The sequence below is a fragment of the Hylobates moloch genome, unplaced genomic scaffold, assembly GCF_009828535.3.
Source record: "Hylobates moloch isolate HMO894 unplaced genomic scaffold, HMol_V3 SCAFFOLD_13, whole genome shotgun sequence".
Lineage (NCBI taxonomy): Eukaryota > Metazoa > Chordata > Mammalia > Primates > Hylobatidae > Hylobates > Hylobates moloch.
The window spans coordinates 24,231,678-24,250,652 of record NW_026652288.1 but is presented as its reverse complement, the minus strand read 5'-3'; the positions used below and the strand labels follow the sequence as shown (position 1 = coordinate 24,250,652).

Here is an 18,975-nt window from a genome sequence, read left to right as displayed (position 1 = left end):
TAGTAGAGACATGGTTTCACCATATTGGCCAGGTTGGTCTTGAACTCCTGACCTTGTGATCCACCCACCTAGGCCTCCCAAAATGCTAGGATTACAGGCCTGAGCTACCGTGCCTAGCCCAAATTCAGTAAAAAATAAATAAATAAATAAAACCATCAAGTTTGAGGATATGGTCAAACTCTCAGAGGTTGAATTATTTTACACCATAATTCAGACTTTTACAAAATCCTCATATTTCATCCTTAACATTGAAATTCATGATATCATGAATATAAAGTTGTAAGTTCAGACTATTTGAAATACCACAGGTACTAGTTATGTCCCTTGAAATCATAGAAATGACAATATCAGTAGCAAGTATATCTTTATCTCATTTTACTAAAAAATTAACAAACATGTAAGCCCTTTCCTCCTATACAGCTAGCATATCACTGTGAAAAAGCAAAATACTGTTGCTACTATTTTGTCATAAAACTCTGAAAAGAGGTGGCTTTAGTGGCAAAAACTGCTTACATCCACAAGTTTTACTATTTTCTTCAACACTGAATCATGACAAAAAGTCACATTACTAAATGCCAATTCTCCTCTCTGAAAAAAGTGGGATATGAATTGATATCCTGCTGCAACTTCTTTTACTTAAAAAGCAAGTAGACCATTTCCTGCAGCTATAGTTGTTGGTGCTTTGATCAGAAGGAAACAATGCAGCTTTTCTAGGCTATAATGGCTTAAAAAAACAACCGACCAACAACAAAACATAAAACTCTTCTGCTATAGTGATTTTTCAGTGATAAACAGTAACACATCTGTATCAAGCACTAGTATATCCTCTGTACATCACTGCTTTCATCCAGCTGAAAAACAAAATACTGGCATGGGCACAGGACAGTAATTGCTTTTCCAGATGGTATGTCTTTGATAAAGGATTTGTGCCAAAAGCTCATTTTACTTTCTCTGCAAGCATAATATTTGCTATTAACTTTGAAACTGGTTTTACAAGCTTCTCAATAGTAGTGAGTAGATCTGCTTTTTGCTATGAAAAGGATACCTCTGAATGATACAGTAATGTGGACCTGTCTTAGCAACAACATTCATTAATTTCACACTAAAAAGCATTATTTTTCATTATTTCACACACATTTCATTCTTTATCACCTCTAAAAATTAATTCTTACAGAAAAGGAAACTAAGAAATATTAATTCAATTCTCCCAAGGTAGCATGAAAGTAAAGCTTCTGCTCTTTCCATCATAGCACAGAAAAAAAACTGTAGCAGGGAATATCCATTCCCTTAATATAACTGGCCAAAATTTGCTTTCAAATGTTTTACTGAGTCCAGACAAAACATTTTTAAAAGGTACCATTTTAATTTAATGTAAACTGTAATCCAGGACATATAACTTTGCAAATGTTCCAGGGCCTTAACTTCCCGTCTCAAGTATTGATTTTGCTCTTATCCCCCAAAACAACAAAATCCCATATTCTTTAAATCTGAAGTTCAAATGTAAAACTCTTCCAAGCACAAATTTGTGAGATTTTTCACTTTTGTTCATTTTCAAAATGGAAAATGACAAATATGAATACGGGATATCACTCTGTGAACATCTGAAAAACAGCGAGGAGATACGAGAAATTGATAAATGGCCAGGTGCAGTGGCTCATGCCTGTAATCCCAGCACTTCGGGAGGCCGAGGCGGGCAGATCACTTGAGGTCAGGAATTCAAGCCAGCCTGGCCAATATGGTGAAACTCCGTCTCTACTAAAAACACAAAAATTAGCCAGGTGTGGTAACGCACACCTGTAATCCCAGCTACTGGCAAGGAGGAAAATTGCTTGAACTCAGGAGGTGGAGGTTGCAGTGAGCCAAGATCATGCCACCGCACACTCTAGCCTGGGCAACAAAATGAGACTGTCTTAAAAAAAGAAACTGATGAACAAGAAATTCCTAATTTAAAAATTTAAGCAACCTAATTTAGGCTATGTGGCACTTTTAGACAACCAATTAGCAAATTCAATTGATGAGAACTTCCTATTCCCTAATCTTTACTTTTGTTAAGGTCTGAATATAGAACTTAAGTATATTACTTAGAAAGGGATTCTAGATTGTGACTTGATGTGCGCATTCTATGACTGCACATAAATGGCTTCAGATGGGTGTATCTAGTCTTCCTAGCCCAAGAGTAAGCATTCTGAATAAAAGACATCTTCAACTTCCTTTATAATGAAGTTACAGAATAATTTATATTCTTTCCCATATCTAGAATCATTCTTTACAAAGCTTGGGCATTCCACTAATGTTCCTAAGTGAAAGTAAGAAGAAAAGATATACCTAAAAAAACAAGTAAAATGGCTCTGGTACTAAGACAAACTATATATTTAATCATCACTACTATTTGAGTTCAAATGACATCAAGAAAACAAAGAAAAGTACAATACATCTACTAATTGCCAGGGACGTTTTAAAACTTATCATCAAAGTAACCTCTTTTTCATCTGCTACTTGATTTGAGATAATTTTTCTTTAGCAAAAACTGCTCAATTACACTAACCCCTTCCAGGAGGTAATCCATTTATGGTAGCTGAGGCAGTCTTAGTGATGGCAGCAGCAGCCCATCTAGAGCAGCTGCAGTGGGGTTAAGTGTAGGAAGGGCTGTGTGCTCCACTGAGCCAGCAGGGGCTGGGAGCAGGCAGAAGGCCCGCCCTCCTGGGTGCAGCTGCAACTGCCCACCCACCACTGTGGACCCAGACTTCTCTGCACTCTTAGGGACCCAAGAAGGCCCCACATGCCCCTGCAGGCTCAGAAGTGCCTACTCCCACTGCCTGGTCTCTTCCTGCTCCCAGCACCTGCTCCAATCTCGGAGCAAAGTTGAGGCCAAGGCCGGGCACTGTTGCAACCCAGCTGCGTGGGTGCCGACGAGCATGGGAGAGAGGCCAAGGAGAGGCTCGATACTGGCCTGCAAGTGCCCCTCATCAGGAACAGCCTGGGCACCATGAACAATGGTAGGAGGCAGATAGGCTTCTGGACAGAAAGGGGCAGGTCCCTGGTGAAGCCTCACCTTCAAACCAGAGAAGGCTTGAAGCCTGGGGCCAGGCTGCCAGTCCCGTGGACTGGAATGGGAACTTATAGTGCTTTTTCTGGGCCCACTCATGAACCAATCAGCATGCACTTCAACCCCTGGGAAGCCCATAAAAACCCTGGATTCAGCCAAATTCGAGGAGAGGATAGGATGACCAGCTGTGGAGAGGAGCTACCCACTCCAGGGTCTCCTCTCTGCTGAATGCTGAGCACACAACGGAACTACCAGTTGTGGAGAAGAGCTACCCACTGTCCAGGGTCTCCTCTCTGCTGAAAGCTGAGGAGAGGATGGGATGACCAGCTGCAGAGAGGAGCTACCCACTCCAACTCCATGGTCTCCTCTCTGCTGAAAGCTGAGCACTCATCGGGACACCCTGGCTGCAGAAAGGAGCTACCCATTGCAAGTCTCCTCTGAGCTGTTCTATCACTCAATAAAGCTTCTGTTCCCTTTGCTCACCCTCCATTTATCCGTGTACCTTATTCTTCCTGGGTGTGGGACAAGAACTCGGGACATATCAAATGGCAGGGTTGAAAGAGTCGTAACACAAACAGGACTGAAACACGCTCCTTGCTTGCCATGTTGCAGGTGAAAAGAGGAGAGAAGAGCTGCAGCCTTCAGGAAGCCCAGACCTAGGAGTTCCTCAAGCCAGAGTGGTGACACCCTCTTTGGAGCTCTGCAGTTCCTCGCATCTCCAAGCTTCTGAGGACCACTGCATTCCCTGGTGCCAGACAGGGAAGCTGCCTGTGATACACCTGGTCCAGTCATAGCTTGCAGGGAGCGAGCGCCCATGCTGGTGCCTGCAGCTGCCTGCCCTGCCACAGCCAGCGTGCCTGGCTGTGCATAGTAGCCAGACCCCACACTCGCTTGCTCACACACACCCCTTGCTGCTCCACTCGCCCTTGGCAGGCATGAGATCAAGGCCAGTAGTGTGAGCTGCACACAGCCTGCCAGGCTGAGTGGGCCCACTCGGCCCGAGCAAAACTCAGGCAAAGGCGCCACCAGCCACAGAGGTTTCTGGCTAGTGAAAGGACACCCAAGGATCCCATGACATTAGGATTTCCAATATCATGAATTCTTATTATTTTGGAATTTATGCTTTACATAGTCTTCTTCTAAAACAGAACAAAGTTAAGAATCCTAGTAGTAAGTGATACATATTTACATTTTTCTCAGGTTTTACTTTCTCTATATTCTAGCAAAATATTAATTTACAAAACTCTGTAACATATTCAGAGAAATCAACAAACTCTAACCTGTCCCCTAAAATACTTTCCATACTTTCTGCCTATTTGAAAAAATATAATTAAAATAAAAAATGTTTTGCTTTTAAATAAACACCTAACTCACTCTACCTGTTTGGAATTTAATGTGAAAACATAGAACTATTTTTGTTTTTGCTTTCTGTTGACATTATATTTCTTTTTTTGTTTTATTCGTCTTATGTAGTCTTTCAAGTGGGGATCCACCCCATGTTTTGGAAGTGTCACCGGATTCTTTAGTTAAATATCTTGGTTTTCTGGCCCAAGTAATTCATTAGATCCCAAAGGTCCTACAGGGACAGCTTATGGGGAGTAACAGTGACACATACTGGTGAATAGAAAATCCTTAACAATAAATTTAGGAGGAAAGGCGAGAAAGGTTTCAAACCATCTAAAGGATGATCAATAAGGTCTCTGACATCATGCAGGTGGACTCAGAGTGCTGCATTCAATTACTTTTCTCAGGGGTCATAATGTAAATAAAATAATTATTAAATTGACATTTATTTATTCCAGTTCTTCTAATATAGTTACTGAGATTTAATCTACACTTAATGTATTTCTTATAATTGACATGCTTTCCTAATTTTAAAAAATATATCCCTTTAAAATCTTGTCTACAGCCATACCACCCTGAACATGCCTGATCTCAAAAGCTTTCTAAGCAGTCGGGCCTGGTTAGTACTTGGTTGTGAGACCACATTGGAATACTGAGTACTGTAGGCTTTTGAAAAAAAAATCTGGATCTTTTCTCAGTTGGTTTCTTTGGGAGTATAGTGGGAAAGGAGGGAAGTGAACTCTTCTCTAAGAGCTAAGCATTCTAACATATAAGTACTTTCAAACTCACCAAACCTGTATCTAGAAATCAACACTACAAAATGACTACTAAGGAGTCAAAACTAAAGTAAAATTGTGTCTCAAATACCTTAGAATAAGTAGAAATTCTAAATGTTGGTAACTTCTTTTGGAAGCAAAGTTGCCTACTGCATGATCTTGCTTGATGGTCCTTGATTTTATCATCACAGTCAATTCCAGTTACATTTCCATTAGTATGGATAGATCTAAAGCAGGAGAGAGAAGACACAATTGGGCCATTGAAAACATTACAGATTTTAGGTACTGTAACCCACCACTGTTTGTAAGCATACAAAGATTCTTACACAGATGCTTTAGTTATTCAAGAAATGTCAATTCTCATTCTTGTCACTACTAACAAGTTTTTAAAAATTAATTTAAAGATTAAAGGTATAATAGATAAATATATCAAGTTGACAAAAGGTAGTTGCTGGCTTTTTTAAAAGCTCAGATCCCCAAAGGAGGTATGAAATCAATTGGGGCTTGCCTTGGTATTCAAGGGGAGTTGCTGAAGTCACGCCAGCAGCAGTAGCCTGACTATCCAGTTTCAGGTGAAGTGGAACAGTAAAAGGAAACAGGGTTCCTAGCAGAAGAACTCTGTAATAAAGACGCACCTGATATCATGGCTATTATTCCATCCTAGGCCACTGGAAGTGGGATATTACAATTTAGATTTTACTAAATTAATGGTACAGTAGATCATGCTTGTAATCCCAGCACTTTGGGAGGCCAAGGTGGGCAGATTGCTTGAGCTCAGGAGTTCAAGACCAGCCTGGGCAACATGACAAAACTCTGTTTCTACGAAAAATACAAAAATTAGCTGGGCTTGGTGGCATGCACCTGTAGTCCCAGCTACTCGTGAGGCTGAGGTAGGAGAATGGCTTGAGCCCAAAGGGTTGAGGCTACAGTGAGCCAGGATCATGCCACTGTACTCCAATCTGGGCAAAAGTGTGAGATCTTGTCTCAAAAAAAAAAAAAAGAGATTTACTGGCTTTTGCTATTTAAGGCCAAACTAATTTAGGCTTTACCACCCATGGTTAAGCTTTTTACTAACATTCTCTCTCTAATCACAAAGACAGGCAGTGGATCAGGCTCCAGAGACGGTCATTATACCGTGCGTCAGAAATGTGGGGCTAGTGACTTCTACCTGTGACTCCTACCCCTATCACTCTCGGGCTTTATTCAAAACACAAACCATTCTGGCCAACTACCCTCTGTCCTATTTACATGCTCCCAGTTATGCTTTCTCCTCTACTCCATTTGGTCTCCCACTGCTGCCCTTGCTTCTAACCTTTTCCACAAGGACATCTGGAAATCCCTCTTATGTAAGTAAAACAAATCATCTCTACATTCTCATCACTGAGAATGATGACCAACTCTGACCACTCACTGGTCAACTCTCATCACTGACCATCACTGACCAACTCTTTCAATCACTGGGCTAAATCTGGCTCTCGAAAATAATGCTTTAGAGCGAAGGATAAGGCAGTAGAGACAAAATTCTCCAGAGTGACACCTCCAGACCCTCACCAGCAATTTCCTTCCTTCCCTGTGATGTCCCATCTGGCTGTATGACCCTCTTCTTCAATTTGTCATTCAATATCTCACTCTATTTTTTCTAACCTGAGTCCAGACTCATTCCCTTGGAGGCATTTTACCTGCTCTTTCTCCATTCTAGTCGCTTGTTATCTCCAGTTTCAAAATCTTGGTTATCTCCCCAACTAGAAATCCACATAGTATGCTACTTCTTGCTTCAGCTGCACCACCCTCAAACTCCTAATCCAATCGCCTGCTAGAGAAAAATCACACAACCATGTGAATTGATCCTGCTATAAAATTATGGTCTCAAAATTCAGCTAGACACTGAATGCTGTGCAGCAATCCTTAATGCACCATTAATCAGGTCCTTCTCCCATAATTGACACTGCCTTTTTCCCAAACTTTTGCCACACTACCTCTTCCAGCCCTACTAGGGGTGGAATGGAATCGAGGTTTCTTCATGTTTTCCTCACCCATTTGTGTAAATTGTTTATATTATGAAAATACAGGTTGAGTATCCCTTATCCAAAATGCTTGGGACCAGAAGTGTTTCAGACTGCAGATTTTTTTGGATTTGGGGATATTTGCATTACACTTACTAGTTGAGAATCTGAAATACAAAAATCTGAAATTCAAAATGCTCCTTTGAGCTCATGTCAGCATTCAAAAAGTTTTGTAATGTGAAGCATTTCAGATTTCAGATTTTCAAATTTGGGTTGCTCAACCTGTACTATTTCTCTTGCTTACTTTTAACATGTTCTCAGTCTTATCACTGGCCCTTAATACAGAAGTTTTTATTTTCAGGTGGATGGATTTGCCCATCATTGCCTTTTTCATATCTTTTATTATTTCTCTGCTTTGAAATTTCTCCCCCTTTAATAATAGTAGATAATGCTCTGATTTTCATTTTTCTATGGACTAATCTTCTCAATACTTCATTTCATATAATGTACAGAGTGAGATTTAGCTCTAAACTGACCTGCATTTCAAATTACCAACCAGTTTTTCCTAGCAACATTAAGGAATTCTCATCATTCCTTGGTTTACAAAGTTTCTTCTTTTATATTTCATTTGTTTGCCTATAAGGTTGGTCTCTGAGCTATAACCTATTTAAGTAATTATTGTTTCTTCGTAGGTTTTAATTTGTGATAAGAATATTCTTGGTATTTTCATCTATTTTTTTCTGACAATAAACACATCTTATCAGATTCCAAGGGTATTCCTGGTGATTTCATGAGTAAGAAATAGCTGCCTTGCCCACTCCAAGTACTGTGTATTTCTGTTACAGTTTTTACCTATACAAAGTGCTCCTTTCTACTTTGAGTGAACATCCATACTACTACTGCATCTAAAACCAAAACCTTCCTAATTGTGCTAGAAAGCTACCTTTTTACATATTTCTCTATCTGGAGCCAGATTCATAAACCTTGTCCTTCACAGTTTTCCAAACTTTGTATTCACTCTCTCATTGGTGAAAGCTGGCTTATGTAAAACAAAAGCATCTCACATCCAATTTTTGTTTCATAGACTAACATTTTTTATCAGCTCTGAAGAATTTTTCAGATCTTCCCATCTTTCAATGTCTACATAGTTATGTCTATTGATTTTCATTTTTTGAATACATACTATATTCATGATTTAAAAATCAAAATGACATAAAAGGAAACCTGTATCTAAGAAGTCTCATTCCCACATCATCCACATGCAGGTCACTTTGCCCTTGCTTACTGTAGGTTACCACTTTTATTAGTTTCTTGTATATTCTTCCAGCAATGCTTTACGCAAAGACATTTACCTATAAATACAGTCTTATTCCTCCTGCCTTCTTACAAAAAATGTTCAGTTTTGCATCGTAGTTTTTATTCAGCAGTATGTCCTGGATATCCAAGTTAGGAAATGTCTCTTTATTGCTTTTACAGCTCTACAATATTCCATTGCGTAAATATATACTAGCTTGTGTAACGAATCCCCTACTTTCCAAATATTAGATTTTATGAATTTAAGTCTTATTTCTGACAATAAGTTAGTTCAAAAGCAACAACTACACAAACCAAACAGCACAGAAACCTCTGTAGTGTGATTTCACAAATCTGTATTCTATTAATAAATATGAGCTTCCTTGTACATCATTTTATCTTTTATCTCGTTTACTCTATGATCCTATCTAAAAACTCAACAACCATTATGCTCATAAACTTGCAAAATCTTAAAGCTGCCCAATCTCACTGAGGGTTTCAATGGGCCTGCAAAAAGTAAAACACGTTCTACAAGAGACACAGTCAAGAATGTTCCATTCTACTTACTGGAATCAGGAAAGGCTTCATGGAGGAAATAGCCTGGGTTCAATCCTAAAAGATGAAGTGATCAAGAGGCAGATGAGGGAAAAGGGAAAACATTAAAGGAGGATCAGCATAAACAGAATTTTTAAATTGTCAAGAACTCTAAGTAATTCCATTTCTGCTTAGAATGCAGAAAGCCACCAAAGAATGTCATTTCCACCCTAATGAGAAAAAAAAATCGTATTTATAGAATCAAAACTTCTCTTGGTCTAACAAAGAGTGGAGGTCACAAGGCAACCAAGTAAATTTAATAAAATTCCAAGTACATTTTATTCCTCTCCTTGGAGGGATAACTCCTCCAAGGAAAGACTACACACAAACTGTCTGACCTTTAGCAGGTCACAGAAAAAGAAGTGGCCACTATACAAAAGTATAAGAAAAAATCAGCTAAAATTTTAACAAATTCTTAAAGACGAAGTGTAACCTATTATGTCAGTTTAGAATAGCTGGGGACCCCAGACATAAGGAAAGTTCTCTCAGTTGCAAGATTTTCCACGTGCCTTGACCAGGTGCTCACAAGAAAGATTAGTATAATAGTAGGACAGGAAACCAGAGAGAGCCCTCATCATCAGGGGAAGTGTGCAGGAGGTGTCTAGGACAAGGCTGAAGCCTGATTCCCCAACTGTTCTCTAACATAGAAAAAAAGCCTCAAGCCACCAGGAGAAGAACAGAAAATCCTCTAACCAAAGGTCCTGGCAAAAATCCATTGCTTCAGGGCAGAATGGAAGCAAACTGCCTCTGCCTCTGGGGAACAGACAAACACTCTCAATTATGTGACAGGGAAAGATATAATGTTGCTAGGAGAGGGGTAGAGGCAAAAGAACCTCTGCCACGGTGGTGAAGTACAGAGCAGTAAAAAGAGTTAGGCAACGAATCCTGCACCAATACCGAAGAAACTTCTATCACCACTAGGGGAAAAGAAGGATATTCCTGCTATGACCTACCACAAATACATGGAAGAAAGGGCAGGCCACAAGAAAGAGAAAGCAGGAATGCTGAGGCTGAGAGAGCCCAATTGATGCCCAGGACAAATGGCCTGAATACAACTGAGTCTGAACCAGAACAAAAGAGAAGCCTGCTCTGCACCACAAGCATGGCACTGAATAACAAACAATAGGCTATTACTAGGAGAGGGGCAACAACATAAGGAGAAATATTGATACTTCTATTGCACAGATGTGCAAAGACTGTTGGAAGATGAGGATGGTACAGGAACACAGAGAAAAATCTTGTAGAGCGACATGCCATTCTCTAAACACAAGGGACCAGCAGCCAACTGCTGGAGAAATATGAAGCTTGTGGTGCACTGAGAGGGTAATGATGGTGACAAAACCCAAAATCAGATCAACTCTTGATTACACTGATTCAGCCTCCAACACAAACAACCTGACAGAGGCAGCAACAAAAGAGGATCACCTTAGTCTCTCTTGTCCTTTTAGCAGAGAGATGGAAACTTTAAAAAGTAAAATACGAAAGCTAAAAAAAAAAAAAAAAAAACATACTAGAGGTAGCAAATTATTTTTCTAACTGCACTACCCCAGTCTGATTCAACTTTTACGTAACAAAGTTGTGAGCTGTTTTTCAGTTGCCATGGACTCCCAGGTTGAATGTCACATAACCTGAGCATGCCCAGATAAACCAAGCATGCAACCACAAGTGGAACCTAAGTGCTCAGACTAAGGAACAGGGACTGAATTAAGAAGCAGACAGCATACGGCAGGATTCAGGATGCATGTTGGGCTTAACACCTAGGTGATCGGTTGATAGGTGCAGCAAACCACCATGGAACATGTTTACCTGTGTAACAAACCTGCACATCTGGCACATGTATCCTGGAACTGAAAATAAAGAAAAGAGGAAAAAATAAACAAAAAAGGCCCAAAATACAGAAAACTAGCAAGATGGTATGTTTAAATCCAAACATCAATAATTAAGTAGAAATAATCTAAGCATCCTAATTAAAAGAATAAATTATGAGATCAAATGTTTAAAATAAGATCCAACTAGATCCTATCTACAAGATACCCACTTTAAATATGAAAAGTTAAGTAAAAAGGATAGAATAGAAAGAAAAGACAGAACTGATATAATAATAACTGACAAAACAGACCTCAGAACAAGAAATATTTCCAGTAATAAGTGGAACACTATATAATTACAAAGAATCAATTCATTAAGAAGACATAGCAATCCTAAATGTGTTACTATCTAACAATACAACTTCAAATTAAATGAAACAAAAACTGATAGGACTGTAAGGAGAAATAGGCAAATCCACAATTACAGTTATAGATATGAATACTCCTGTTATTAATCAATAGAAGAAGACAGAAAATAACTAAGATACAGAAGATCTGAAAACATTACCAACTAACTTGATCAAATTGGACATTTACAGAACACTCTACACAAGAGCAAAAACTATGTTCTTTTCAGGAGCACAGGGAATATTCACCAACACGACCGTATTCTGGCCCACAAAACAAACTTTAAGATATTTAAAATACTTAAAATCAAATAATGTATTTTTTCCGGCCAAAAATGGAATTAAATTAAAATTAATAACTCAAAGATAGATTAAGAATACCAAAGAGTTGGAAATTAAACAACATGTTTCTAAAATACTCCATGGGTCAAACAAAAAAGTGAGGAAAATTTAGAAAATATTTTTAATTGAGAGAAAATTAAAAGAGAAAATATCAACGTTTGTGGGGAGGGCCTTTTCCTCTCGGAAGTCCCCTGTCTCTCACTAGAGAGAGAGCTGTTTTCCTTTCTTTTTCTTTCTCTTTCTCTTGCCTATTAAACCTCCGCTTCTAAACTCCTCGTGGGTGTCTATGTCCTAAACTTTCCTGGTGTGAGATGACGAACTCCAGGTATTTACCCCAGACAACGTAGCCACTTCATATTGGGAACCTCATCTGGGATACCAAGGTACAACATTCATCGAAACGGTAAGTAGAGAAGCGGACTCCAACCCTGTCCTTTCATTTTGGGGCTCTCAGCCTCCATTTTAGAGCCAAATCAAATCAGCCAATTAAAAACACAGTTAGCGTGGTTGCCATTCTTATAGACTCGGATACGTGACTTACTAGGGAGAACATCGAGAATCCCCCAGCACCCACAGGTTGCTGGCCATGTTGGCTATGTTTGAACCAGCTTCCTTTCACGGAGGATTTAGCCGTCGTGTGAGGCTGGAAGAGGTTCTGGAGCAACTGAGGATTTCTGGCTGGGGCTACCACCTGGTATTATCCAAAGGTTTCTGGACTGACCTCAGCATCCAACTGCCCAAAGGGGTGTTAGCAACAGGATCTCCAACTTTTCTATCGTAATTTCCTCCTTTCCTATCCACGACTGCCGTATCTCCTGTCCTCTTTTCCTCTCCGAAGTCCCCTCTCTCTCATTAGAGAGAGAGCTGTTTTCCTTTCTCTTTCTCTTGCCTATTAAACCTCTGCTTCTTAAAAAACAAAAAACAAAAACAAACAAACAAAAAAGGGATACTACTAAAGTAGTTTTTAGAAACTTACAGCATGAAATGCTTACATTACAAAACAAGTAAGGTCTTGAATCAATAATTTAAGCCTCCACCTTAAGGAGGCAGAAAAAGAAGAGGAGTAAATTAAATACAAAGCAATTTGAAGAAAAAAAAATTGAAAACAAAACATAGAGATATCTATGAAACATAAATCTAATTCTTTGAAAAGTTCAATGAAACTAAACAAATTTCTGACCAGAGTGATCAAAAAAAAGAGAGAAGCCACAAATTACCTACATTGGTAATGAAAACGAGACATCACTAGAGATTTTATAGCTAGTAAAGGGATAATTAGGGAATATTCTGAATAATTTTATGGCAATAAACTCCACGACTTAGATAAAATGTACCAATTCCTTAACTATAATTTAAAACCTTCTCATGAAAACAGTTCCATGACAACGGCTCCCTTGGTGAATTCTACTAAACATTTAATGAAGAAATCATACCAATATTACAAAAACTCTTCCAGAAACAAGAAGAAAACATTTCTCAATTCATATTATGAGAATATAGTATTGACCCTAATACAAAAATCAGACCAAAACAAACTACAAGAAAACTACAGACCATCATACTTTCATGAACATAGATGGAAAATATCTTAACCAAATGAACCTAGCCAATATATATTGAAAGAAATATGTGTCATAGCCAAATACCATTTACCCCAAGAATGCAATGTTGGTTCAACATATGAAAGAAAATCCATCAATGTAATCCACCACATGAACAGATTGAAAAATAAATGATCATCTTAATTAATGGAAAAAAAAAAGGCATTTGGGCTGGGCACAGTGGCTCATGCCTGTTTCCCTGCACTTTGGGAGGCCGAGTGGGCAGATCACTTGAGGTCAGGAGTTTAGGACCAGCCTGACCAACACCCCATCTCTACTAAAAATACAAAAATTAGCTGGGCGTGGTGACATACATCTGTAATCCCAGCTACTCAGGAGGCTGAGGCAGGAGAATCACTTGAACTTGGGAGGAGGAGGCTGCAGTAAGCCAAGATCGCCCACTGCACTCCAGCCTGGGTGACAGAGTGAGACCCTGCCTCAAAAAAAAAAAAAAAAAGAAAAGGTGTTTGAAAAACTTCCACATCATTCATGATTCAAAACTCTCAGAAAACTAGAAACAGGAGAGAACATCCTCAACCTAAGTATCTATAACAAATCTATAGCTAACATTATACATAATCACAAAAGATTAAACGTTGTCTCCTAAGATGATGAACAAGACACGAATGTCTGCTCTCACCACTCCTATTCAACAATGTACTATATTGTACTACACTGTCAGTACAGTGATGCAAGAAGGAATAAAAGCCAGAAGATGGATTTTAAAAGGGGAAACAAAACTGGTTTTTTCCACAAACGACAAGATTGTCTATATAGAAAATCCCAAAGGATTAATCTACTGAATTTATCTAATAAATTTCTACTACTAAAACTACTAAATGAATTGAGCAAAATTGCAGAAGACAAGGTCAACACACAAAATTACATTGTACTTCTAGTGGTAGTAATGAATAATTAGAAATAAATTCACAAAATAGTAGCAATTGTATAAACATTAAAAAGAAATAGAATATAATAAAATAAATGCAAGATTTGTGTGCTCAAAAATACAAAGCACAGACCAGAAGTGGTGGCTCACGCCTTTAATCCCAGCACTTTGGGAGACCAAGGCAGGCAGATGACGAGGTCAGGAGATCAAGACCATCCTGGCTAACACAGTGAAACCCTGTCTCTACTAAAAATACAAAAAATTAGCTGGGTGTGGTGGCACGCGCCTGTAGTCCCAGCTACTCGGGAGCTGAGGCAGGAGAATTACTTGAACCTAGGTGGCAGAGGTTGCAGTGAGCCGAGATCGTGCCACTGCACTCCAGCCTGGACAACAGAGCGAGACTCCATCTCAAAAATATATATTATATAATATATATATAAAATATATATGAAGCACAGTGAGAAATCAAAGACCTCAATAATTGGTGATACATTATTTTCAAATATCAGATCAATCAATATTGTTAAGATGTCAATTTTCCCCAAAATTAATGTAAATCCAATTAAAATCCCAGCAGGCTTTTTAAAAAAACTGACAAGCTGATTCTAAAATGTTATGAAAATGCAAAGAAACTAGAATAGAAAGAAGAACAAAGTTGGAAGACTTAGATTCACTGGTTTCAAGACTTTCTATAAAGCTACAGCAATTAAGACATTGTGATTCTGCCATAAGGATAAACACAAAGATAATGGAATAGAAGGGATAGTCCAGAAATAAATCTACATATTATGGTCAACTGATTTCAAACAAAAGTACCAGGGTAACTCAATAGAAAGAGAACTGTCTTGCAACAAATGGTGCAGGAACAATTGGCAGCCCATATGCCAAAAAAACAAACAAACAAACAAAAAACCCTCAACCCACACCTCATGTCTTATACAAAAGTTAATAGACCTAAATAGAAAAAATTCAAAACTATACAACTTAGGAAAACATAGAAGAAAATCTTTGGGATTGTAGGTTAGCCTAAGGGTTGGTAAACTTATCCTGCAGAGGGCCAGTCTCTGCTGAAACTACGCAACTCTGCCATTGTAGCATGAAAGCAGCCATAGACAATACATAAACAAATGTTCACAGCTATATTCAAATAACATTTTATTTACAAAAACAAGTAGTGGGCTGAATGAGGTTGTTAGTTTGCCAACCTCTCACTGACATACAGTTTTTATATATGATGCTTAAAAACACAAATGATAAAAGAAAAAAATAATAACACTTTATTAAAATTTTAAACTTTTGCTGTTCAAAAGATAGTGTTATAAAAATGTAAAGACGAGCCACAAATTTGGAGAAAATATTTGCAAAACAAATATCTGATGAAGGACTTGTTTTCAGAACACAAAGAACTCTTCAACACTATAATAAAAAAAATTCAATAAAAATAATGGGTAGAATATTTGGACAAAGCAAAAATGACAACTCTTAACGAGCAGTCTAGAGACATGGTACATATGTTTAACCTTTCCTACTGGTCTTTATGCTGTCTGAAACAGAACCAATCCTGCCTGGATAGAGCATCCAGTGTTCTGCCTTACACAAAAAGACAACCACAAATGAAAACTATCAGAGCTTCTTTTTTTCTTTTTTTTTTTTTTTTTGAGACAAAGTCTTCCTCTGTCACCCAGGCTGGAGTGCAGTGGCACAATCTCAGCTCATTGCAACCTCCGCCTCCCAGGTTCAAGTGATTCTCCTTTCTCAGCCTCCCAAGTACCTGGGATTACATGCCCAGCTAATTTTTGTATTTTCAGTAAAGATGGGGTTTCACCATGGTGACCAGGCTGGTCTCAAACTCCTGACCTCAAGTGATCCACCTGCCTCGGCCTCCCAAAGTGCTGGGATTTCAGGCATGAACCACTGCACCCAGCCTATCAGAGCATTTTTAAAGTTAAGTAATACAAATACTTGGTACAAAAAGGAAACTGTACAAAACAAGTGATGGTGAACAGGAATTTCCCTCCAATCATCCAGCTCCCTTCCCTTGTTTACTATGTATTCATAGATATTCTATGCATATAAAAGCAAACAAAAACAACAGTGGCATATCTGATATGGTTTGGCTGTGTCCCCACCCAAATCTCATCTTGAATTCCCATGTGTTGTTAAAAGGATCTGAAGGGAGGTAACTGAATCATGGGGGCAGGTCTTTTCCCATGCTGTTCTCATGGTAGTGAATAAATCTCTCAAGATCTGATGGTTTCACAAGGGGGGGTTTCCCTGCACTAGCTCTCTCTCAACCTGCTGCCATCCATGTAAGATGTGACTCACTCCTCCTCCCCTTCTCCATAATTGTGAGGCCTCCCCAGCCACGTGGAAATATAAGTCCATTAAACCTCTTTCTTTTGTAAATTGCCCTGTCTTGGGTATGTCTTTATCAGCAGCGTGAAAATAGACTAACATGGTAAGTTGGTTCTGGGAGTCGGGGGTGCTGCTGAAAAGATAACCAAAAATATGGAAGCAACTTTGGAACTGGATAACAGGCAGAGGCTGGAATGGTTTGAAGCACTCAGAAGAAGACAGGAAAATGTGGGAAAGTTTCAAACTCTGTAGAGACTTGTTGTACGGCTTTGACCAAAATGCTGATAATGATATGGACAATGAAATCCAGGCTGAGGTGGTCTCAAATGGAGAGGAGGAAGTTGTTTGCTAGAACTTGTTTTAGCAAAAAGATTGGTGGCATTTTGCCCCTGCCCTGGAGATTTGTGGAAATTTGAACTTCAGAGAGATGATTTAGGGTATCTGGTGGACGAAACTTCTAAGCAACAAAACATTCAAGAGGTGACTTGGGTGCTGTTAAAGGCATTCAATTTTAAAAGGGAAATAGAGGCTGGGCGCGGTGGCTCATGCCTGTAATCCCAGCAGTCTGGAAGGCCAAGGCAGGTGGATCACAAGGTCAGGAGATCGAGACCATCCCGGTTAACACAGTGAAACCCCGTCTCTACTAACAATACAAAAACAAAATTAGCCGGGCACGGTGGTGGGCACCTGTAGTCCCAGCTACTCAGCAGGCTGAGGCAGGAGAATGGCATGAACCCAGGAGGCGGAGCTTGCAGTGAGCCGAGATCGCGCCACTGCACTCCAGCCTGGGTGACAGAGTGAGACTCCGTCTTAAAAAAAAAAAAAAAAGGGAAATAGAGCATAAAAGTATGGAAAAATTGCAGTCTGACAATGTGATAGAAAGAAAATCCTATTTTCTGAGGAGAATTCAAACTGGCTGCAGAAATCTGCATAAGTAACGAAGAGCCGAATGTTAATCACCAAGACATGGGGAAAATGTCTCCAGAGCATGTCAGAGACCTTTGTGGCAGCCCCTCCCATCACAAGCCCAGAGGTTTAGGAGGAAAAAATGGTTTTATGGGCCAGGCCCAGGGTCCCTCTGCTATATGCAGTCTAGGGACTTAGTGCCCTGTGTGCCAGCCGCTCCAGCCGTGACTAAAAGGGGCCAAGGTACAACTCAGGCTGTTGTTTCAGAGGGTGCAAGCCCCAAGCCTTAGCAGCTTACACATGGTGTTGAGCCTGTGAGTGCACAGAAGTCAAGAACTGGGGTTTGGGAACCTTCGCCTAGATTTCAGAAGATGTATGGAAACACCTGGATGCCCAGACAGAAGTTTGTTGCAGGGGCGGGGCTCTCATAGAGAACCTCTGTTAGGGCAGTGCAGAAGGGAAATGTGGGGTCAGAGCCCCCACATAGAGTCCCTACTGGGACACCACCTAGTGATGCTGTGAAAAGAGGGCCACTGTCCTCCAGACCGCAGAATGGTAGATTCACCAACAGCTTGCACCGTGCACCTGGAAAAGTCACAGGCACTCAACGCCAGCCCATGAAAGCAGCCATGAAGAAGGCTGTATCCTGCAAAGCCACAGGGGCAGAGCTGCCCAAAACCTTGGGAACCCACCCCTCGCATCAGCTTGTCCTGGATGTGAGACATGGAGTCAAAGGAGATCATTTTGGAGCTTTAAGATTTGACTGCCCTGCTGGGTTTTGGACTTGCTTGGGACCTGTAGCCCCTTTGTTTTCGCCAATTTCTCCCATTTGGAATGGCTGTATTTACCCAATGCCTGTACCCCCAAGTATCTAACTTGCTTTTGATTTTACAGGCTCATAGGCGGAAGGGACTTGCCTTTGTCTTGGATGAGACTTTGGACTGTGGACTTTTGAGTTAATGCTGAAATGAACTAAGACTTCGGGGACTGTTGGGAAGGCATGATTGGTTTTGAAATGTGAGGATGCGAGGTTTGGGAGGGGCCAGGGATGGAATGATATGATTTGAGCATGTCCCCACCCAAATCTCATCTTGAATTCCGACATGTTGTGGGAAAGACCTGGTGGGAGGTAATTGAATCACAGGGGCAGGTCTTTTCCCATGCTGTTCTCGTGGTAGTGAATAAATCTCACAACATCTGATGGTTTCATAAGAAGGAGTTTTCCTGCACATGCCCTCTTTCTTTGCCTACTGCCATCCATGTAAGACGTGACTTGCTCCTCCTCCCCTTCCACCATGATTGTGAGGCTTCCCCAGCCATGTGGAACTGTAAGTCCATTAAACCTCTCTCTTTAGTAAATTGCCCAGTCTCAGGTATGTCTTTATCAGCAGTAAGAAAACAGACTAGGCCGGGTGCAGTGGCTCACGCTTGTAATCCCAGCACTTTGGGAGGCCAAGGCGGGTGGATCACGAGGTCAGGAGATCGAGACCACGGTGAAACCCCGTCTCTACTAAAAATACAAAAAAATTAGCCGGGTGTGGTGGCGGGCGCCTGTAGTCCCAGCTACTCGGAGAGGCTGAGGCAGGCGAATGGCGTGAACCCGGGAGGCGG

The 18,975-nt window shown here is 40.1% G+C and overlaps 1 protein-coding gene across 9 annotated transcripts in view; it reads right to left on the bottom strand.

Moving 5' to 3' along the window:
- Positions 1-18,975, bottom strand: part of NCOA1 (nuclear receptor coactivator 1) — a 291,562-nt gene that overhangs the window by 214,833 nt on the left and 57,754 nt on the right. For 7 of the 9 annotated variants that reach the window (XM_058426443.1, XM_032172384.2, XM_032172388.2 and 4 more), the window contains exon 2: positions 5,258-5,393. The gene's annotated coding sequence lies outside the window, so the exon portion shown is untranslated. Of the gene's footprint in view, positions 1-5,257; positions 5,394-6,845; positions 6,980-9,029; positions 9,173-18,975 lie in introns of those variants that run through there. The other 2 variants (XM_032172386.2, XM_032172387.2) reach the window with 2 other exon arrangements.